Raw genomic sequence first — 23,335 nt, 5'->3', positions numbered from 1 at the left:
AGGCGCTGAGCCCGGGCTGGGGCGGGGAGGGGCGTGGCCTCACCCTACTAGGGCCGGGGGATGGGGTAGGCTCGAAGGAGAAAGTGAAGGAGGCGGGGGCGCTGGGAGGGCCCGGGAGGAGACCGGGAGGACGAGGTAGGCGGGAGCTGGGCGGGACCGTTAGGCAGCGCCGTGAGTGGACAGGGCTGGAGCGGGGCGGGCTTCATCCCCCGTGTAACCTGCGGGCGGTACTGCCGGGATAGAGGAGAGACGCCGTAGCGGGGCGGGGCGTCAGCTCCAGCGGGGCCCGGCGGCGGGGCTGGTCGGGGTAGGGCCATAGTGGGCGGGGCCTGGCAGGCGGGAGCGCACCGCCTTCCCAAAGGGCTCGGGGGCGGGGCCGGCGGAGGGAAGCCGAGGGGGCGTGTCCTCTGGGGGCGGGGCCTGCCGAGTCCGCGGCGTTCCCCGGCTGCAGCCGGGAGGGGGCCGAGGAGTGACTGAGCCCAGGGCTGTGCAGTCCGACGCCGACTGAGGCACGAGCGGGTGACGCTGGGCCTGCAGCGCGGAGCAGAAAGCAGAACCGGCAGGTGAGCAAGGGGGCAGCGGGCCGGGGGAGCCTGCCGGACAACCAGAGGCAAAGTTAGTTTTGGCCCCCGCTTCTGCGGTCCGGCTCGGACAACTTTCCTCGGAACTAGTGACAGGTCGGGGCAGCTGGTGGGTGAAAAGGAGCTTTAGCTCCCAGTCCTGAACCCCCAGTTCTCACACACGGCCGTGCACAGCTGCGTGATCCTGGGTCCGTCCCTCTACCTGGCTCTGGACCTCCCGGGTTCCAGCAGGAGGAAGTGAACCAGGTGAATTCCACGCTCCCGTTGCCCTGTCTCACTTAAAACGCCGGAAGGTGAGAGCTGGCAGGTGAGAGCAGGCTGCAGGTTGCCACAGGTGTTCCCATCGCGTTGCCCTCTGCAGTTTCTCTCCCTGCAAAATGGGACTGAGAGAAGCGAATTGCTTTAAAGAGTGCACTGGTTCCTCGGTTGGGGCTCGAACCCACGAACCCTGGGGAAGAGGAGGCCAAAGCAGGGAGGTTCCATTTCCCGCCTCACCTGCCTCCCACCAATTCTAACAGTTCATCTGAGTCGGACCCCCTAAGACTTCAAGTTGGAAACTCAGTGGGGCTTTTCCAGGTGAGCTGGCCTGAGCAGGAGGTTAGAAACTGGGGAACAGTTCTTACACTGGTGAGTGGGGAAGAGAAGGGAAAACCCCACCAATCCTTGGGCCCAGGGTCAAGCCTAGGGCCCCAGGGGCCCTTGCAGCATACCCAGGGTTAATTTCTTGGCTGACGGGTTCTGTTCCTGGAGGTGGTGGGTGCTCTGTGCTGGGCCCCAGTAGCGGGGCAGTGTAGTTCTGTGGTCAAGGGCTTGGGCTTTGGGATCAAACTGATTTGGATTCCATTCCCTCTCCAAACTTCAGTTTCCTCACCTGTAAAATGGGGATAATGACAATGTCCAATGGCAGGAGCAAGCACTAAATAGAATAGTGTGTATACACTACTTAGCAAGGCGCCAGGAAACCAGTGAGACCTCCCTCTGTGACAGCTGCTTTGATGCGGGTGGGCAGGTGATGGGCTTGCTTCCTATGGGGAATGAGCCTTTTTTTTTTTTTTTTTGGGAGAGATGGGGTTGGCTACAGCCCCTCCTGACCTTGTGAGAGCCAGAAATTGCCACCTGCCACTAACATCACTCTATTTGAGGGATGAGGACTGTGTCGTCTGGAACAAAGAGTGGCTGAGTTTTCTGTAATGTTGCTTGAGGTTGGTGAGCGTTGAGTTAAATAAGTCTAAAAATGTTTACTGAGCACCTAGAGAGAGCTAGAGGATACAGAGGTGAACTAGCCAGGCCTGAGTTGCTGACAATGAGGGCTCCCCCATCCCTACCATGTCCCTGTAGAGAGGATCGGTCACACCCAGGGCTTATGACCAGATGAGATTTCATGGGTCTGTGCTGCCCTGGTGGCTGGAATCCAGCTATACCATTGCACACTTGGCTTGGGATGGAGGCGAGGGGCAATGTGGGCACCTGATATCTAAGCAGGGTTGGACACCGAAGGACGCTGAAAGTGCTGCATTATGTTGGCTTCCTGCATCTTCTGGGAGATAAGCTGTACAGTATGGAACAAACTGGAAAGTGCTGTGGGACAGAGATGGATTGGCAGCTGCGCTGTGTGCAGGAGACTGTGTGTGTATGTAGGGCAGGGGGAGGTGTTCAGAAGAGTGAGACACTTGAGAAGCCAGGGCAGGGGGTGGGGGTAAGGAGGCTTCCTGGAGGGGGTGAGACTTGAATAGGACTTTCTGCCTGGGCTCCTGGTCCTGGTTTGGCTTGGATCAACATGGGACCACAGTCTCTTCAAGCACTGAAGTGGCATAAATTGGAGTTTGGTATGGTGGGGAGGGAGAGGGTCTGGTAGGTGGTGCCTGAGGTGGGGAGGAGGAGACGTTCATTTCAACAGAGCCTACCTAGTAAGCCTTAATGGAAAGCCCTCCCCACCACCACCCCCCCTTCCTGCTCGATGAATGACAAGCGACCACATAAGGCCTGCACCCTCAGGTTGCTTACCATCCGGGAAGGGGCTTACACAAGAATACTAGGGACTCTGATGCAAGATAAATGAAAAAAGGATTAGAGGGATCTTCAGGGCCTTACAGACTGGGAAGATTTCAGCAGCCAGAATGAAGATGGTGTCTTGAGGAGAGGAAAATGCCTAGGCAGAGGCAGGGAGGTCAACCTGTCCTGAGAATTCTCGAGAAACCTCTAGGTTGCTCATTCTGGCTGAAGTTTGGGACCGTGTGGGGATATGCAGTGGGAATAGTAGGTGGGATCAGCTTACGGAGGGCCTTGAATGCCGGGATAAGAACTTTGGATCTGATTTGCAGAAAGTGGGAGCCACTGAAGGTTTCTGAGGAGAGGAGTGACACAACAGAGCAGCACTTTAGGAAAGTCAGTCTGTACCAGATGTGCTGGGGTGGAGGATCCAGCGGTCAAGGGATAATGAACCAATGGCTGCAGTGACTGGGAAGAAGGGATCTGGGTGGCTTTGGGGATGTCTGCAACTGGGAGTGAAGGAAGAGACACCAGCCACAGGGATAGCAAAGGCACCATTGGAGGGGTGGGAGGGGACTGTTCCAGCACATTTGCACTTCTTTCTCCTCTCCATCCTGTCTGGTGCATAGCAGGGGCTCAGGAAGGTGGCTGAATTGGGTGAGTGGCGGGGTCGCTGGGAGGGTGATGAATGCTGAAGAGGGGTTTGCCCGTGAAGGGGAGGCATCTGGGCCGAAAGGTGGGAGCCTGTGCCAGCCAGCAGTAAGTTTGGGAGTCGGGGGCAGGGTGGTTAGAAGAAGTGCCTGCTGATCCCTCCCTCCCATCCCAGCCCAGGGAGGGTAGGGGTGAGAGGTCAGCCATGTGCTATCTCTGGCAGTGGGTGAGCAGTCAGGGCACAAGTTTCCCACAGTAGGGGGACTGGGGCAGGATTTTGGCTTCCCTGGGCTCCTCTGAAGTTTCTGCTATGTGGGGGCGGCCCCCTCTGTCTTGAGGCCTCACGCTTTAGAGGCACAGCCTGGAAGCTCCCACCGGCCATCCCCTTCCACCCTGGGGACCCAAACCTGTTCCCCTAAGGACCAGACAGTCCTCCTTCAACCCATGGCTGAGCAGCCCCAAGTCCTGAGTGTTGCTTCGGATTTGGAGCATCTGGGGCCAGCTGGCACCCCTGATTCTGGCTTGACCTTGGCCTTGGCCTCCTGCTCCAAACCGTTATACCCACTTCCTCCGCCCCATGGGAAGCTCACAGGGGGCGGTTATGACTTAATCCAGAACATCAAACGGCCAGGAGCTGGCTCTCTGAGAGGTGGGAAGGGAGGGAAGAGCCTGGACTGTTTGGCCTGGGCCCCTCCGTGGGACAGGACCCGTTTAATCTCAGCAGGAACTGCCCTACCCACCCGCTTCCCCTCCACTAAGCCGGAGTCTGAGGAGCTGGGAGGGGAAGCCCAGAGGTAAACATGGAGCGAGTGGTGTGGGATGTGTTGCTCCCCTTGCCCCTGACGCTGCCCTGAGAAGAGGCAAACAACCACAGACCCGGGGCCTCTGCAACAGGCCCAGCTGGTGTCTCTCGGAGGCTGGCTGGTTCCTGACTCACCCCCGGGCTTCCCCTTCCACTGCGGTTTTCCTGTCAGCAGCTGATTCACTGTGCTGACATGGACAGGCAGCTGATGGAGGAAAGAGACCTGTGTTCTGGTCCTTGGAGTTGGCTGCTGCTCTGCTGTTTGTATGTCGTGTGACCTTAGATAAGTTCCTTCTCTCTGGGATTCCTTCCCTGACTTGCTGATGCCCCATTCTTTCGTTGGCTCTCGGGGCGTTCTGGGACCTGGGATCTATCCTTTGCAAAGTAGGGCATGTCTCTGAACACGCATCCATACTCAGGCGTGCACACACACACAAAAACAACCCCAACACAGAGGAGCTGGGCAGCTCCCCTCAGAGAGCACCTCCCTATTCTTACCTTGTTTCCCCCACCTGAAGCACCTTTATCTACTTTCTGCCTGTTAACAGATTAGGGAGATGATGGTACGGCATGGTGGTAAAGCACTGGACTTTAGGGTTGAGATCTCGGCCCTGCCAATTTCTAGCTACGTGACTCCGAGCCTCAGTTTTTGAACATGCAAATGGGGATGATAATGGTCATGACTTCATAGGGCATGAGGAGAAGACAAAAAAGTGCACATGAAACGCTTAATATTGTTATACCTAGCACATAGTAAATGCTCAGTAAAGGAGAGCCGTTGTTGTTTGCTGCATCTGGTTGGTCTTTCAAGGCTGGTGCCAGGCTCCTTCTCAGGCCCCCAGGGACACTCTCAGAACACCTTCCTTCTGCACAGGGCCTCTGTGCCTCTCCAATATGTGTGTGCCCCAAGACGCCAGTCATGTCTGGCTATGTGGGGCTCTCTGGCTCTTCCTGGGGGTGGCTGGGTCTCCTCACTGTGACACTCAGCTTCCTGAGGGGCAGTAGGTCTGAACATCGCTGGCTGCCTTTCCCAAGCCCCTCATTGCCCTTCACCTTCTCCTCTGTGCTTGTCTACACTGCATACCCTCCTCTTTGATCCCACTGCTTTGTGGTGTATGACGTGTTTCCATGAGCTCTCCTGGGCAGGCACTGCCCTGTCCTGTATGTGTCTCTGATTCCTGGCATACAGCAGGCACTTGGGGATCGATGACTGAATGAATAGGTTAGTGGTTCCCTTGGGTGAGGCCGGGGGTATCAGCAGGACCCAGCTTAGTGCCAGATACCAGGTGACTCCTTGGCAAAGGCGGAACCAGGAAGCAGGACCTGGATGCCGCTGCCTGGCGCTTCAGGCCTGTGGGCCCCACCTCTGCAACCTGGATCCAGGGAGATAGGAATGCACTGTCTGTCCTGGAATTGCTTTCAGCAGAGCTTCTGCTTCTCTTCCGATGCCTGGCCTTTACCCTCCTGAGAGGGGAACAGCATGACTTCCTTCAGCCCTAACCCAGTGAGGGGCCACTCTGGCCTTTAGTGAACTCTGACTCAGCTAGAAAGAGCATCTTGGAGTCAACTGTTGTTTGTGGAAGGTGCTGCTATCCTGTGGGGACTCAAGCTGGGGCCTGGAGAAATGGGACGGTGGCCTCCAGGAAGCCCATCCTGGACATCATCCATGCAGACCCCCAGGTGGGCAGCTTTGGGAAGCCCCACTCTCCCCTCTGACCTCCTACCCTGCAGCAGCAGGTTTTGCCTCTTCTCCGCCGCCCCCCCACCCCAACTTGACTTTCCCTGCTGTGTGGAAGGGTGATCTGGCGTGGGAGTTGCTCGGAGTTCTGGGCCTTGGCTCTCAGGGTCAATGTGGAGAAGTGAACAATGCCCTGGGGGCTGGGCATTAGGAAGCCCGGGTTCAAATCCTGGCTCTGCCATGGAGCTACATCGTGACCTTGGCCAGAGAGGTGACTTCTAGGCTGGTTTTCTTCCTTTTAGGCAGCAAGTGTTCCAGAAGCCTTCCTGAGTCCCAGCTGGGCTTGGGCCCGGGGGAGTGGGGAAGAAAGCCTAGGCAAGATCACAGACTCTGGAATCAAATTGCCTAAGGATGATTCCTGCCTTTGCTACTTACCAGCTGGGTGTGACTTTGTGTCTTACCCCTCTGTGCATCAGTTTCACCATCTATAAAATGGAGACAATAATAGTACTCATCTCATAGGGTTGTTTGAGAATGATATAGAGCTAATGCATATGAAGCATTTAAGACAGTGCCTGGCACATAGTTAGTGCTATATATGTTCCTGCTGTTTTTTGTAGTGTTTATTTTTTTTTTATTTTTTTTGAGACAGAGTCTCACTGTATTGCTGAGGCTGGAGTGCAGTGGTGCAGTCTTGGCTCACTGCAACCTCCACCTCCCGGGTTCAAGTGATTCTCATGTCTCAGCCTCCTGAGTAGCTGGAATTACAGGCATGCACCACCACACCAGGCTAATTTTTGTATTTTTAGTAGAGATAGGATTTCACCATATTGGTCAGGCTGGTCTCAAACTCCTGGCCTCAAGTGATCCTCCAGCCTTGGCCTCCCAAAGGGATTACAGGCATGATCTACTGTGCTCAGTGTTTTTGGTAGTGCTGTTAATAGGAAGCAGGATGTAAGTCTTTGAAGAGCTTGAGTCTGGAGATCAGGGGACCTGGGCTCCGTTCCCAGCTCATCTTTTACTTGCTGTGTTACCTTGGGTAAGTTATAGCCCTTCTTGGGCTACAAAACTATATTATCTTGCATTTGCTGCACTTGGCTTTTGTAAGTGAGGCACATGTGATGCCACAGTGGACGGCTGCAGGGTTTTATTCATGGGAAGGACTCCTGGGGGCCTGGCTTATTCTCCTGCAGCCTAGGAAGGAAGGCTGTAGGTGGGCAGGTCCCCGCTGCTGCCCTAAAGCATTGCAGAGACTGAATGGCAGAGCTGCTCCCCTGCAACTCTACTCTATCAGGCCAAAATGTAGGCAACTACATGTAATGTACCCGTTATGAAATACAATTATATAGATTAGATTACAGATCTTTATTATCTTTTTACTTTCCCCTATTTTCCAAATCTATAGTGAACCCACATTTTTTTATGCTCAAGAAAAAACCCATTCATACAATGAAGCTATAAAAAACATACCACACATATTTGAACAAAAATGTATTGTATGAACTTGGGATCATATTGAAGTTCTTTTTGTGAATAAATCATATTTTTTTCGAAGGAGGGATGGGATGTTGGTTTGAAGTGAATATCAATTTGTCAAGCCTCAGAAGACTTGGAGGGAGTGCCTATGGTAGGAGTGTCTATGGCCCAGCCGTCCAGGCTGGGAGACAAGAGTTAGATGTGAATAGGAGTGTAATCCGTCTTCCCATGCGGTGGACACACCCTGAGCATTGGGTGGTGTGTAGAAAGCTTTTGAACAGTAGTTGAGATCAAGTTCCTTAATGAGCATTCTGAGCCTCAGTTTCCTCATCTGTGAAATAGGGATGGGCTGCTGTGAGGGTTAAATGAGCTAAACACACATTGAAGATGGAGCTCTAAATGGAAGCCGGCGGAAGAAGGTGACTTTACATCCGGGGCCCAGAGGGCTTGCTGACTGGCCTGTCCTGGACCTGGCAGAGTTACCCGTCCCGCCACAGGACGTGCTGGACAGGAGCCGGCCTCCTGCAGGACCAGGTAGCAGGAGCAGAGAACAGCCCAAATAGAACTCTCCCTGCGGGCAACTTGGCTCTGCGAGGGGCGGGGCCCCACTGAGTCTGCCCTACGTGTCTCTAAGACGAACCAATCATAAGCCTCCCGGGGCGTGGCGTGAAGCGGGGGAGTTGGTTGGGGAGCGCAGAGCAAGGCCTGAGGTGTTTCCCTGGCAGAGGTCCCTCCACTGGGAAACAAATGTAGAGGGGAGTATGTGTTCCCACGTGTACACATAAACTGTTTTGAATGATACCTGGTATGAAGTAAGCACTCAATAAATGTTTGTTGTTGCTGATAATAACAATTGGTAAATTATACTAGTACAGTTGGAAAACCACCTCCCACTCACTGTCTTAAAAGGTGGAATATAAGAACGCTTTTGCAGTGGGGCCTATGAGACATCATCGTATATAGAGGAAATAGAAACTTAGCAGGGGAGGTTTGATTTATCTGAGGTCATGGAGCAAGTGGGTGTCTAGGCCTTGAGTCACCTTTGGACATGTAGATAGCCCACCTCCCTGACCCCTGGCCTTTCTGAACACACAGCAGTGGAGTAACTGAGGCAGGGAGGATGTGTCCTCTGCTCTGAACTAGTCACTTGTTCTCCATCCGAAAGCCCCTCTTATCTGCTTTCTCTGCCCCACACCCTCTCCTGGCAGGGTTTAGCAAGTCTCCTTGTTTGCCAGGAGACGGTATAGCATGGCAGTATGGTTCTCAAAATGTGTGCCTATCAGGAATCCCTAACCATCCCTGCAAGTTGCAGTCAGGGAACCACTGGGGCTGTGCCTACAGCTTGGGGTTCTTCTAGCTTCTCAGGCATTGATGTCAGCCAGGCCTAGCTATGGGCACAGTGTCTGCTCACCTCTGGGCAAGTTTCTTGGCCTCTCAGAGCCTTGAGTTTTATGAGGATTAAATGAGATAATGCTGGTAAAATGCTTCGTGGCAGGCCCAGGGAAGAGTGCACCCTCAATGAAGCCAGAGGATAAGGGTGGTGATGATGAGCAAAGGCTGCTCCTGTCAGTACTTCGGGGGAAATGATAGGGAGTCTTCCTGTCCAAAGGCTGAGGTCCCCTATCTGGAGTGAGGGAGCTTTCCAGGGTTGCTTGAAGCTCTGCTGGGGGGTCAGCAGAAGACTTAGATTCTCTGTAGTCTTGGTCCCCAGACTATCTGAGCCCAGCCTTGACCTGGGTGCTCTTGGCATAGAGTTGAGGGCAAAGTTGAGGGCTTACGTCTAGAGTCACAGGATCTTGGTGTTGTGAGAAGCTCTGTGGTCCATCCAGTCAACCTACCTGCCCAGTCTGATCCCATGGGCCACATCCAGCCTTTGCTCACACACCTCAAGGCTTGGAAAGCTCATGATTTTTTATTTCTGGAAAGAGCTGACTCTCAGAAAATAGGGGATAGAATCTGAGCAAACCCACCCACCCTTGGCTTCCCCGTGTTGATCCTGATCTTGCTTGTTGGAATTACACACAATGTGGAAACTCCCTGGTGGGACCAAATCTTGTAGCAGAAGACCCCAGGCCAGCGATTCTGACATAGGAAGGAGATTTTTCTTTTAAAAACTTTATCTAAACCAAATGGCTACCCCAAAAAACCCCCCAAACTTTCTGATTATTGAAGAAAGAGGGGTTTTTTTGTGTGGAAAAATTCAGGCGGTAAAGAACAGACCTGCAGGAGGAAATAACTGCTCAGAGATAACTGCTGTGAACAGTTTGGTGTTTTGGCCTTAAAGACACACACATACAAGATTGGGATTGTACCACACAAACCACTTCCTGCACTGCCACTTTTGACTGAATGCTGTATAGGGAGGGTTTTCCCATGTGATTGAGCATTCTTCTCCAGCAAGTTTCCCAGCTCTGTAGTATTGCACCATAGGAATCGTCTGTGACCTGGTTAAGCATTCCCCAGCCATTGCACATTTAGGCCCTTTGAATTTTTCATTAGTATCCACATTGCTATAATGATCGCCTTGTCCCTATGTATATTTTGTACTCAACTATAATGAGCTCCATGGAATGAATTTCTAGAAGTGGCTTTCCAGCTCAGATGGTTTTTAAACTCAGGGTCAGAGGACCAGAATCTCCCACCATAACCAGTCCCCCAATTTTGCTTCAGCTCTACTGGTGGGAGAGCGTTCTGTCTGTCCCTAGTGCTAGTTGGCCCACCCACAGGAGGAGGAGGAGCAGGCTTTTAGGGTATGTGTATCTGTGAAAGAGAAGGAGATGGAGAAAGGCAGATAGATATAGGGGAGTGTTTTCTCTTCAATTACAGTCTGACTTTTGACCCTCTCCTCTCTGGGAGCCTGTGGTGTCATTAACTAATCATGGGCTCTCTTTACTATTTAATGACCTCTCCCCACAGTGACTCCTTCCTCCCCAACAGTCTCCTGGAAAGGAGGAGGTGGGAAGATGAGTCAGTGGGGGAAAGTTTCTCCTGAGTGGGTAGTGGGTGCTGCGGTGGTTCTCAAACTCTGACATGCATCAGTCCCTTGGATGGCTTATGAAAGCACAGATTGCTTGGCCCCACCCCCAGGTTTCTGATTCTGTGGGTCTGGGATACTGCCTGAGAATGTGCATTGCTAACACGTTCCCAGGGGACGCTGCAGCTGCTGGCCCTGGACCACACTTTGGGTACCAGTAAAGTAGTGGGATGGGGCAGGGTGGGGTTCTGTGGTGAGTTTCAGCTCCTGGTGTTGCTGACAGTAGGAACCTTGTCCTGTTTAATAAAGGCTCATCTTGTGAGGCCTGAACTCACCTTCCCCTCCTGCCCCCACCTCACCACCCCTTCTCCCATGTGTCCTTTGTATATATTGGGAACTTTCTGTACAGGAGGACAAGAGGATTATCAGCATCCCCGTTTTACAGAAAGGAAAATTGAGTCTCTGACAGGTGACCTGCTGTGTCTAAGGATGTTGAAAGTAGGAGGGCTAGTACTGGAACCCTGGCGCTGTCACGTTCCCCACCTCGACTTCTCCAGTGCCGGTCTGGTGCGGAAGCAGAGATGCCTTCCCTGGCCACTGCACCGGCCCCAAGTGAGGGGCCTGGGGAGGCAGGTTCCTCCACACCATCTCTGCGCTAGGATCTTGCTCCCCTTCTTATCCCCCGACTAACTCTTCAGTAACGTGATCTTCTTCCAAGGTCTAGTGTTCTCCAGCAGTTTATGTTCCCAGTTGTTGTTCTGGGCAGGTTTTCCAGGAAGCCAGGAAGTTTCTCCTGTCAAGCCTGGGCTTCATCTGGCAGGCACAACAGAGGGAAAAGAGAAAAGCCTCAGTTGTTGAGCATCTAATGTGTACCAGGCTCTGTCCTGGGCACTTTGCAGCCATGATGTCAGGCCACCCCAGGTAGGGGTTAACATCAGGTCCCATTGTACACATGAGGAAACTGAGGGTCCAGGAGGTAAAACAACTTACTCAAGGTCACAGAACTGAAAGGGGCAGAGCTGGGCTTTTGATTTCAAACTCAAGGCTGGGATCTGGTCTGGGATGGCAGCAGGTCCTGTTCTGGAGGGAGCCAGGATATGGAGTAAGCAGCCTCTGCCCCAGCCGCCATCCACGCAGAGACGGTCAGCCCAAGGGTCAAAGCTCTCTTGGGATTCAGGGTCTTGCAATGGGAGGGCATTGGCTGGTCACCGGGAGACCCCTTTCAAATCCTGCTCTGCTGCTGCCTGGCTGTGTGGCCTGGGGGCAAGTCACTGCCCGGTTTGGGACATCTGAGTCCTCCTTTCTCATAATGATCCCTTATGCTTTATAGCTCTTGGCAGTGGACATTTTCTCATGTACTTATTCCCAGTCCCTCAAGCCTTCCAGCACCCTGTGAAATAGGGCGGGCATTATTACTAAGCCCATTTTCACAGAGGATGAGGATGACAGGGCAGTGAGTTGCCCAGGATCCCGTGGGCGGTTGAGGGATGGTACAAGAGCTAAGACTGGAACCTGGGTTGTCTTTGCTGCCCATCTTGAGCCCAGCCCCTAAGATGGGAGAACTCTTTCTCTCTATTCTCAGCCTTAGGATGAAGGATCCCAGGTCTCTTAGCTGGGCTGGTGGGTCCTGGGTGCAAGGGGCCCAGGATCCCAGGAAGGGCTGGCCTGGGATCTTCACTGTTGGCCAAGAACCCATGGGGAGGCAAGATAGGGTAGTCCAGGCTGTCTCTGTTTCTGACTCCTGCCCAGGCCTTGCACGTGAGGTCCTTGGTGCTGCGGGGAAGGAGGGATTCAGCCCAGGTTTTCCTCCCAGCTCAGCTGCTTGCTTCTCCTGGGAACTGTGCTTGTCCTCTAAAATGTATCCTTCAGAATTTTCCAGACTCTCACACATGGGTGCCTGGGCCCTGCAGTTTCACCTGGATGCCATCACTTCCTCCTAAGTCTTCCTCATTCTTCTACACCTGGCTCCAGCCACCTTCTTCCCTCGGGGAAGCCTTGCTCCTCTGGCCAAGCCAACTCAACTCTCTCGGGTTCTGTGCAGTGGGCAAACTGGCTGACCGGGTTGGTTAACTCCCCAGTGAGGCATGAGAGCAGGGCCTGTGGCTGGTGTGGGTCCAAGCCCCTGAAGGGTCTGGCAGGGCATGCAGCTGAGTCTGTGCATGCTAGAGAAAGGTTAGCCTCAGACCTGTAACTCTCAGGCTTGTGACTTTCAGCAAGTCACTTATCTTCTCTGAACCCTGGTTTCCTTCGTTGAAAAGTAAGAAAGCTACTTTCCTCGTTGATAGCTTCCGATACTTGTAGGAGATAAAGTGCAAAACATCTAGCACTGGCACCTGGGGGTTTATGGCACTCAGGAAATGCCAGTCCCTCATCTTCCCTGCAGTGGGCTCAGGCTATGTTCTGCCTCCACCCACCCCAACCCTCTTGAGTAGGGCGCCGGGTTGGGCCTTGGCCTAAGGCCTGAACTATAGGTAGCTCTAGGTAGGGGGTGTCCTCGGCAGATAATGGGCCAAGAATTGGCCACAGGGACAGAATCAGGCTGATTTAATCAGACTCTGCCAGTTCCAACTTGTGATCCTCCCTGGGCACATTTCTAACCTCCCTGAGCCTCAATTTCCAGATCTGTAGAAAGAGATACTCTGTCTCCTGTGTTCTCAAGGTCACACATGATCGGCAAACAGGAGACCAGGGGATGGGGCCCAGGCGACCTGAGGGTGGCCTCCCAGGAGGCTTGGGTCAGGCCAGTGGCTGCTTATTTACATATCAGTTTTCCTACTGGGGAACAAATAGTCCCCTTTTCCTCTGGACACCCGGAGGCTCTCCAGGCCCGTATGCTCTTAGTGCAGTGCCTGGTTTGCTGGGTCGCCCAGGAAAGGAGGCAGCCTCTCTCTGAGCTCCTATATTCCTGTGGGAAGAGAGCCAGGGAGCCAGCCCAGGTGTGAGGCCCTGCCTGGTTCTATCTGAGACCATGATGGTGTCGCCACATGTCCCATGCCTGGCCTCTGGGGACAGACCCCTTCCTATAGCGCCTAGCACCTTTCCTTCTCACCTCTGTCTGTACATCTATACACCCCTCTTCTAGCTCCGTGTGGCCCAGGACCTTCTCACAGCGATAATGATCACCACACTTCCCTTTATTGTGTGTATTGCTCCTCAAACCACACACCTCCCTAGGACAGGAATGAACCGTTACTACCCAGAGAGGGGAACTCGCCCAAGGCCCACAGCCGGGCTCACTATCCTCTCTGCCTGCCCCAGCTCTCAGTGGATGCCAAATTCTTGGCTGAATCCATCAGCGATGGAAAGTTGGTTGGCCCTGGGAAGAGGAGGGGCTGGCAGATGGCTAGGTCCAGGACTGGACCAGGGGGGATGGGGTCCCAGATTTCCACCCTGCATTAGGATCTGCCATAGGGACTGTCCCCACTGCACAGATAGGTAAGCTGAGGTTTGGGGAAGGGGAGTGATTGATCACAGCCTAGAGCTGGCTGGGCTCGTTCCCCTTCTCTCTTCCTCCCCGTGGCCCTGAGTTGCTCTAGTGGAGGGGATTGGATGGGGCTGTTTGGGACCCAGATGTTCATTTTGTCTTAGCCGCTGCCAGCTGAGGTCAGGTCCCTTCTGTCTGCCTCAGCTTCCTTAGGGGGCTGAGAATGGCTGGCTCAGAGCACTGCAGTGCCCTTTCTCATCATAAAGACCTGGCCAGCAGCCTGCTCAGGAGTCACATTTGGTGGGGTAGGGTTTTTTCCCAGGGCACAGCGCCGCTGCTCCTAGAATCTGGAGGAGGCCGAGGCTGAGAAAAATGTGCTGGGGAAGGGTCATTGTTAATGGGAGGTAGGGAGGGGGCAGGGTAGGTGAGGCTAGAGGGTGGGCCCATTCCTTCGGAGGCCACAGGGGAGGCAGGACTCTTGGCTACAAAACAGGGGGAGATAGAACATGCAGGGCAACCTCTGGGGTGGCCCCAGAGCAGGAGCTGGGGAGCTGGCCTGGCTCCAGGGGTGGGTGTGGGATCCTCCTGGGTCAGCAGGGCCTGCACTTCCGGGCCGGCCTCACTGCAGGCTCCCCTAGACTTCCTGGTGAGACCTGAGAGGGCCGCAGGGTCTGCAGGTTCATGCTCCAGGGGATCAGAGGCTCCCTTCACCCTCGAGTCTATCCGTGTCTTAGTCTCCCTGTCCCTGCCTCTCTCACTCTCCCCTCTGTACCTTGCTCTGCCCAAGCCCCTCAGCAATCTCAGAGGAGAGGCCCAGGGAGCCCTGGGGAGGGAGCCCTGACAGGCCCGTGCTGGTTTCCTTTTGTTACCAGTGTTCCTGCCGCAGCTGCCAAGTGTCTGGGCTGGTTAAATGGCCGCTTCCCTGCCTGGGAACCAGGGGCCCTCTGTGGGAAGCACAGCCCCTTCATTCCCGGCTTGGCAGGCCCAGATCTCCGCAGTAGACCATGGAAGTGGGTCTCTCAGGGCCACCCCTCGCAGGAGCTGGGCTCCCGTCATGGAGAGGGCTCAGTACGCTGGAGAATAGGGCCTGTGGGCTGGGTGAGGTTGCCTCAGACACTCTGGGTATTCCAAGGCTCTCAGGATGTTAAAGGGAGAGACTTGGATGATCACAGAGACAGGGAGTGACAAGGAAGAGGGAGTGGCTCCAGGGAGCCACAGACAGAGATAGGGACCCTCACAGAAGGGAAGAGACAGGTGAGGGAGAAGAACTTCAGAGAGGGCTGAGGCCCCACAGAGCCCTGCCCTGCCGTCTCCTTCTCACCTGGGCTGAGCTGCCTCCAGCTAGCTCTCAGCCAAGAAGGCTCCCCACCCCCAAGTTCTTGTAATTAGAGACTTGCCCCTACCCTCCACACTGGCCCATCTCTCTGTGTTTTCACCCAAGGATCTATGGAGACAGAGTCCCTGTACCTATGTGCATCACTTTGCCTTCACTCTGTCTCACTTACTCCTCTCTCTGCCCATCAAATACTCCTAAAGGCCTGCAGAGTACTGAGAACTATAGCCTTGGAAGGCAGGAAGGATTAGCCCATTGGACAGATGAACGAACTGAGGCTCGGAAAAGTTAAATGACAGTTAGGAAAGGATAGACAGGCCAGGTGTGGTGGCTCACGCCGTAATCCCAGCACTTTGGGAGGCTAAGATGGGTGGATCACTTGAGATCAGGCTGGTCTATGTAGTGAAACCCCGTCTCTATTAAAAATACAAAAATTAGCCAGATGTGGTGGTGTGCGCCTGTAATCCTGGCTACATGGGAGGCTGAGGCAGGAGAGTCTCTTGAACCCGGGAGGCAGAGGTTGCAGTGAGCCGAGATCATGCCACTGCACTCCAGCCTGGGCGACAGAGTGAGACTCTGTCTCATTTAAAAGAAAGGGTAAACAGAACCAGGGTTTGAATCTATGTCTGTCTGATGTCTATCCTAAATTCTCATGATGAGATAATTAGGGCTGCCATATGGTGTTGCCTGAAAGTCTGTGCTGGAGAATGTTTTGGAAAGGCTGCCTTGAGGAGGTGGCATTTCAGCAGCCCTGTCTCTATCTTCCTGAGCTCAGTGCCTGGGGAGGGTATGATGTGACAAAAGGTTTGCCTGTTGCCATGTGGGGTCCCTGATTAGAGTCCCCCTCCCTCTCTCTAATCACCCTACTCAGGGCCCACACCCTTTTGTTAGCCACCTACTCCAGCTGGCTAGGCTCTGGGATCAGTGTGCAAGCTGGTCACTGGTGCCTAATGTCGCCCCAGAGTGGCTTCAGCTGGTTGGGTTTGGAAGCTGGGCCCTAAGACCCAATTAATCTAGGCTGGGCCTTGGTGGGGTAATTTTCATTAGCTGTCATTTACAACTTTGTTTCTGCAGGCAGCATGGTGTGACAGTAAAGCTCAGGGGCTCTGGGAGGGTCAGATGTTGGGGTTCAACTCTCTGCCCAACCAGCAAGGTGACCTTGGGCAAGGCCCCTGACCACCCTGAGTCTCAGTTTCTGCAGTTGTACAATGGGGTGATGAGCAGTGGCTTATCTCATAGGATCATTGCAGGGATAAACTGAGCCACGTGAAGGACTTGGCACAATGTCTAGCTAGTAATCATGCAAACATGTTTGCGTTTGTCATTGTTAAACACTTGAGTCTGTGTTCTAGAGAGCCCCCTTTGTCCTTCAGAGGGAGATGGAGTCAGCAGGCTGCTTTGTATAATTGCTCGCGTTCATGTCTGAGCCTCTCCAGACTGGGTGCTCCCTGAGGGCAGGGATGGGTTGGAGTCATCTGTTTCCTGTTTCACTCCAGCTCTGGGCCAACCTGGAGTGGGGATTCAGTGAACTGCAGTGGATGGTGGCTCAGGACAGAAACTGAGCACAGAAGGGCCACTTGGGAGGCCCCTGGGAGGGCAGCCCCTCAGACCCTCTGGATCATGAGCTGTGTACTCTAAGAGGAGAGTGTGCGGTTCCCTATGAGGTCCACTCTGAGGGCTAGGCCTGGTTCCATGTGCTGTTCTTCCATCTCGGCCCTCTGTGTCCACCTTCTTCATGGCTGGCTGGTGAAGGGAGAGAATTCTGAAATGCTGTGTGTTTGCTAAACCTGCAGGTGCCTGGCCTCACCCCCAGATGCTCTGATTTCACAGCCCTAGGACCAAGGCTTTGCCCCTTTAACACCTGGCTGCAGTGACCACCCTCTCTGCCTTGAGATTGCCTTGGTGGTGGGAAGTAATGTCACAAAGTCAGTAGGATATTGAACTCCAAAGTCAGAGAGTCTCGAGGGCAGAACTCAGCTGCACCACTGTCCCCTGTGTGACCAGGGCCAGTGCCGCCACCCTCCTGAATCCCAGTGATCCTTCCTGGGGTTTGGGGGCTGAATGAGATAAGATCAGTGAAGCAACACTCCCATGTGGATGCTTTCATGAATGTTCCTTTTGTTCCTAGGTCTTTCCTCTGCCCAACCTCATTTCAAGTTCTTGGGTGGTAATGATCTCCCTGGGGCAGTCTGCAGGAACGCTGTGTCCATCCCATGCCTCAAGGGACAATCTTTATGCAACTTCATTGCTCTGGGACCTAACAGGACCTCTTCCCAGAATCCTCTGCCTCTGTCATGCTTACAACCTTGGGTTTGGCACGCTGATTCTGGTTTCCTCTCGGAGGGCCCTAGATAGCCTGTTTTACAGATGAGAACACTGAGGCTCAATGCAGGTAGGCAGCTTGCCAGAGGTCATGTGGATACTGAGAAATGAGATTTGGAATTTAGATCTCTCTCAGGGCCCATACTATCATCTGCTTCATTATTCTGCCTCCAGTTGTGGCACTGGGAGAGGGCCTCAAAAGGTGGCTGACCCCTGAGACCCCACCTGGGAATCCTGTTGTCAGGGCCTCTGGAATCTGGGGCTTCTTGCAACCTCTCTTTAGCTCCTAAATATCCCTCTAGGTTAGAGCTTTCCGATCAATGAGCTGTTGAGATGGTTATCTCTGGAGCCCTTGAGAACAGAGCCCTGGGCTAGTAACCTCAAGCCAGATGTAGTTCTATCTGTCCATCCCAGTGTGCTGAACAAATACGTATGCTTCTCAACGTGTATCATGATGCCAAACAGGCTGGGAAACACTGACTGCCCTACCCAATCCCCTCCCTATCCCCCAACATACACACTGAACTTGCGCATTCACCAGAAGGGGCGGGGGTAGGGGTTCGTTTTCTTCTCTGGGCATCAGTCATCATCTGAGAAGTGTGGGCTGAGCTAGTGATGTCAAAGGCCATTCTGGCACTGTGAATCTGAGTGTGAGTCTTGGCACCTAGCATTGGGAGGGAGTGGGGGCTGTCTGGGGCCCAAGCAGCTGGCTAAGAAGCCAAAAACAGTCAAGCAAGGGAGCTGTGGAAAGCAAGAGGTCAGAGGCTATGGCTCAGCCTCAGCTTGATTCTTTGGCTGCATGGGGTCCAGGCAGGAATGCTGGAGGGCTCCAGGTATCTGCTGGTTCCCACTCTGCACCCTCCTGTCAGAGAGGCCCCTTTCTTTATCTAAAGGCCCTCCAGTCTCATTGCCACGGTTTCAAAGCAAAACCTCCTGAGAAGGGCCACATCTGTCAGCCTCATCAGCCAAACTGAAGGATGTCCCAGTCAGGATTAGGTGGAGCTGCTCTTTTCCTTCCTGAAAGGAAGCTGAGAGTCAGGCCTCAGGGATCTGGGGTAGGGTCAGGGGATCAGACAGCAGGCGGCAGAGGTGTGGAAGGGTGGGACGGTGGGCTGCACCATTTACCTTGTTCATTTGGGCAGCAGGTGAAGATGAAAGAGCTTTCAGCTCTCTAAAATCAGACCTGAATTTTAATCATAGCTTAGCCACTTGTGTGGCCTTAGGCAAGTCACTGAACCTCTGAGTCTCAGTCCCTCTATCTGTTAAATGGGGATAATAATCTCTCAATAATCTCTCGTTTAATAATAATCCAGGGTGTTATGGAGATTGCATGGGATACAGTGGGTAATGGCATAATATTCGGGGATGGCTGCTGGCCTGTGTTGCTCTTGGACCCCTGGCCTCCTTTCCCCAAGTGTCAGCTGTCAATCCCAGCTCTCTCAGGAGAGAGGGAGCCTGTCTCACTGGCTCGTGGGATCCTGCGACAGGGGGCTCTTCCTTAATCTCTAAGACAAACAGGGAGGCACTCTGGGCTCTGAAATCCTGTGATTCCTGGGAAGGTCTGATTTGGATGTGTTTCTTCCCACTTTGGTGGCAGTGGTAGTGGCGGGATCTCCTCACTTTGTGGTGAGGAGCTGACAGTGACCCCAAAGCTCCTTCCATGTCGTTTCCTGCTCCTCCAACAATCCCATGAGATGGGGATCCCACCAGCATTTTGGTGTTAGAGGTGGGAATGTTGGGGCTTAGAGGGGTTTAGTAACTCACTTGCTCAAGCTCACACAGCTAGGAGGAAGCAGAGCTGGGACTGAAGCCTAGGATTCTGTTTTTGTTTTTGTTTTTGTTTTTGTTTTGAGACAGAGTTTTGTTCTTTTGCCTAGGCTGGAGTGCAGTGGCAGGATCTCCGCTCACTGCAACCTCTGCTTCCCAGGTTCAAGCAGTTCTCCTGCCTTAGCCTCCTGGGTAGCTGAGATTACAGGCACCCGCCACCATGCCCAGCTAATTTTTTGCGTTTTTAGTAGAGATGGAGTTTCACCATGTTGGCCAGGCTGGTCTCTAACTCCTGACCTCAGGTGATCTGCCCGCTTCGGCCTCCCAAAGTGCTGGGATTACAGGTGTGAGCCACTGTGCCTGGGCCAAACCCTAGGTCTTAAAGGAAACCTGAGGCCCTCGTCCTGCTTATGCTCACTCTTCTCCTGTCGCCCAGAGTAGCAGCTATTTTTTTTTTCTGGTGGGTGGGGGTTAATATCAACAATAAGAGTAAGACCAGAGATTGAAAAATAAGATAGTGAGAGGTCAAAAAGCCAGGCCCTGGTCCTGGTGTCAGCGGGGATTTCAGGAAACACATTACCTGTCAAACATGAAAACAAACACAGCCGTCTGTGCCCAGCCTCTTCCCGTGGGTGATCAGGACAAAGTCCAGAGGACCAGAGAGCTGGTGGCCAAGAACCAGCTTGCAGGTGGAGTGCCTACATATGAGCTGGCATCCAGGGCACAATAGCCCGGCCAGGCTTTCTCACTCCACTTTCTGCCCGACTGGGCAGACCGAGCTCCCACGGGATCGGATGCCCAACTCACCAAACTGGCTGGACCTCTGAGTCTCAGGCAGTTCCCAGTGGCACAGCCTGGAGGCTAGAGGCAGAGGCTCCTCCTTCCTTAGGCGGCCCAGCCTGGTCCTACTTCTCCCCCAGCCCCTTACCCAGGAGCAGTAGTGGTCATCTTCTGGCACGGAGCCTCTCCAGGGTGGGCACATGGCTGGAGACTGGATCAGGCCTCAGAGGGCTTCAGATTGTTGGTCAGGAAAGCAACAACTTTTCCAGATCATCATCATCATCATCATAGTTGGTAACATTTATCTGACATTTACTGGGTGCCAGGCACTTTATAGATACAAACTCTTTAAGCCTGACCACAACCCATTATTAAGTTCATTTTACAGGTGGGAAAGCGGAGGCACAGTGGTAAGGTGATCACCCAAGACTACACAGCTGGCAAGGTGTGGCAGATGTGGCATCTTCAGGCAGGAAGAGGGGGAGGAGAGGGCCAGGCACCGGCATAGATTATGCCCTACTATGCACTAGCCTGAAGGCAATTCACCTTCACGCCTGCGGTGGGTGGGCGGGGTTGGCATCCCCATCTGTGGATAAGGGAGCAGCTCTGCAGTGTTTCCCAAGGTCATGTGGCAGACACCCGGCAGAGCCAGGGTTGGGAGCCAAGGGCCGGCTCTGTGATTCCGAGTCCAGTACTTCTTATCCCTCCCATGTGGGGGCCCCAGTGTGCAGGGACAGGGCCACAGGTAGAGAAAGGAGCTCCAGACTGGGAATCTTAAGTTCTCCACTTCATGCTTAGCCCAAGCTTGCTGTGCCACCTGCCATCTCTTGCTCTCTCTGCCTCCTCTGAATAATGCAGTGATCTCAAAGGTCTTCTCATGCACAGTGATATTGCTCTGGGGTAACAGACTGGAGTGGAAGGAGCCTTGAGGCAGTCCGGGTTGGAAGATGGTGCAGGGAGCTTCATGTGACACTTTTTCAGATGCCAGAGTGCCAGGCAGATTCTCCCTGGCCAGGCGCTGCTGCACCAGAAACCCCAGGCCTGCCTACACCCCACTGAGGAGCAGAGGGGCTGGCCTGTGTGAGGGATGGAGCCACGGCAGTGGGTCTCAATACACTAGAACCCCCTGGAGCACTGAAGAAACCCTGATGCCCAGGCTGCACCCCAGAACAACTCATCAGGGTCTCTGGCAGTGGGGGCCGGGCATCAACAACTTTCAGAACTACTAGGGTAATTCCTGTGTGCAGCCAAGGCTGGGGACCACCACTCTAGGGCATTTAGGAGATGGGGGCAGAAAAAACCTTGGCCCCCAGGTAGGCTTTCCAGGGCCTGTGACCTCCTGAAACTGGAAGGAAGTATGTGCCTGCCCGTCTGTGTGCATCTTTCTAGGGAGAGTTCACAGCTTCCGTCAGCTTTTCTGACCCAAAGGAGATTAAAATCCTTGCTTGACCCCAGGCATTTGAGACAAGTCTGGGAAATAAAGTGAGACCCCATTTCTACAAAATAATCAGCATCGTGGCATGTACCTGTGGTCCCAACACTATGGGAGGCTGAGGCAGGAGGATCACTTAAGTCCAGGAGGTTGAGGCTGCAGTGAGCTGTGTTTACACCATTGCACTCCGGCCTTGGCGACAGAGCAGAGGGAGGTCCTGTCTCAACAAATATATATATTTAAAAAAATCCTGTCTTAGGAGGAAGCAACCCATCTCTACCCCAATCCAGCGATATCATTCTAAGGATCAGAAACCTCCAGCTGCAGGATCAATTCTGGTCTAAGAAATCTTTTCTGATCTCTCTAGACCTCCCTTTTCTCTCCTGCTTCCGAAAAACATACAACAAGAGCTTCTTATACACAAGGCACGGTTCTAGGCTCTGGGACACAGGGTGAGTGGCACAGGTGCAGCCCCTCCCCTTGAGGAGCCCATGTTCTAGTGGCGGATGCAGACACACTAGTGAACAAACAGGCTAACTGCAGTGAGGGTGCCATGTAACAACCCAGATGTCAACCCGGGCTGCTCCTTTGAGTCTCCTGGGGAGCCCAGCCCTACCCCTAGAGATCCTGATGACTTGGTTGGGGCAGGGGGCCTGGGCATGGCCTATATTGATTGTAATGAGCAGCTGGAGTTGAGGCCTTCTGAATAGATTGGGTGTTTAGGGAGGGCCTTTGGGAGGAGGGATGTCAGCCTTCTGAGCCAAGGCCTGTGGGAAAATATGGGAAAAGAGTAATTCTGGCACAGAAACCCTTTTGCAAAGGCCCTCAGGTGGGTAGAAGGGCCTGGGGCCTGATATACCAGGACAACAGGAAAGAGGTCACATGAGCCTGTGGGGGGAAGAGGACAGAGGAGTGGCAACCCCGGCGGGGCCCCACCGGCCACACAGGGAGCCTGGATTTAAAGTGAATATGTCTTCAGCCACATTACCTTTGGAGAGTCACAGACAGGAGTGACGAGATCTGGGTCGTGTTTTTCAGAGTCCTCCCTGCTGCTGTGTGGACGACACGTGGGCACAGGCAGAAGCGGGCCCTGTGACCAGCTGCACTGGTTTCGTGGAAGGTAAGTCCTGGGCTGAGAGGAGCGGTGGGTTGGAGGGGACACACTTGGGCTGTGAGGCGAGGAAGGTGGAGACCGAGCATGGCCCTCAGGTGTTCAGTCTGAGCCACCTGGTGGGTGGAGGGACCACTTCTTCCCCTTCTCTGGATCCTACAGCATTTAGAGTCCTGGAGTGCTGGTCCCTGGGGAGGCTCGGCAGCAGGTCCTGGCATTCAGAGCTGGCCCAGGGTTGAGCACCTGACACACCCCCAACCTGCTCTGTGGGCAAGGACAGAAGAGGCCTGAGAACCGTCCCTGCAGACTCAGGGGCAGTGGAACTCAGACTGCCTTCAGGTGGCCGAGAACTTGAAAGCCCTGGTGTTCTTTGTGGCTGTCCCTCCATCTGTCTGTCCATCCATCCATCCACCTACCTACCCATCCATCCTGCATCCACCCAGTCTTTCATTCAGCAACATTTGTTGGGAGTCTGCCTTGTTCTCATAAATAACAGTCTTCCCATCAAGGTATCATGGTCCTCAGGGGAAATGGACAGGTAAGTAGAAAGTGACTGCACAGCATGTGTTATAGGAACTGCCGTTTATCCACAGCCGACCATGTGGCAGGCATTTTGCCCTAATTTAATGTCTGGACAAATCTGCAAAGTAGGGTTTTGGGGTTTTTTTTTTTTTTTTTTTAGATGGAGTCTCACTCTGTCACTCAGGCTGGAGTGCAGTGGTGCGATCTTGGCTCACTGCCACCTCCACCTCCTGGGTTCAAGCGATTCCTCTTCCTTAGCCTCCTGAGTGGCTGGGATTGCAGGCACCCGCCACCAAACCCAGCTAATTTTTGTATTTTTAATAGAGATGGGGTTTCACCATGTTGGCCAGGCTGGTCTCGAACTCCTGACCTCGTGATCCGCCTGCCTCGACCTCCCAAAGTGCTGGGGTTACAGGCTTGAGCCACTGCCCCCAGCCGGCAAAATAAGTTTTATCTTTGTCATTTCACAGATGAGTAAAGTGAGGCTCAGAGA

At 53.7% G+C, this 23,335-nt stretch overlaps 1 protein-coding gene across 2 annotated transcripts in view; it reads left to right on the top strand.

Moving 5' to 3' along the window:
* Positions 1–388: 388 nt before the first annotated feature.
* CD82 (CD82 molecule) overlaps positions 389–23,335 on the top strand; it is a 54,964-nt gene continuing 32,017 nt past the window's right edge. The window contains exons 1-2 of one of the 2 annotated variants that reach the window (XM_054439508.2): positions 389–563; positions 22,248–22,329. The gene's annotated coding sequence lies outside the window, so the exon portion shown is untranslated. Of the gene's footprint in view, positions 564–21,576; positions 21,662–22,247; positions 22,330–23,335 lie in introns of those variants that run through there. The other variant, XM_054439509.2, reaches the window with a different exon arrangement.

Source organism: Pongo pygmaeus, chromosome 9, assembly GCF_028885625.2.
Source record: "Pongo pygmaeus isolate AG05252 chromosome 9, NHGRI_mPonPyg2-v2.0_pri, whole genome shotgun sequence".
Lineage (NCBI taxonomy): Eukaryota > Metazoa > Chordata > Mammalia > Primates > Hominidae > Pongo > Pongo pygmaeus.
This window is presented reverse-complemented; position numbering and strand designations above follow the sequence as displayed.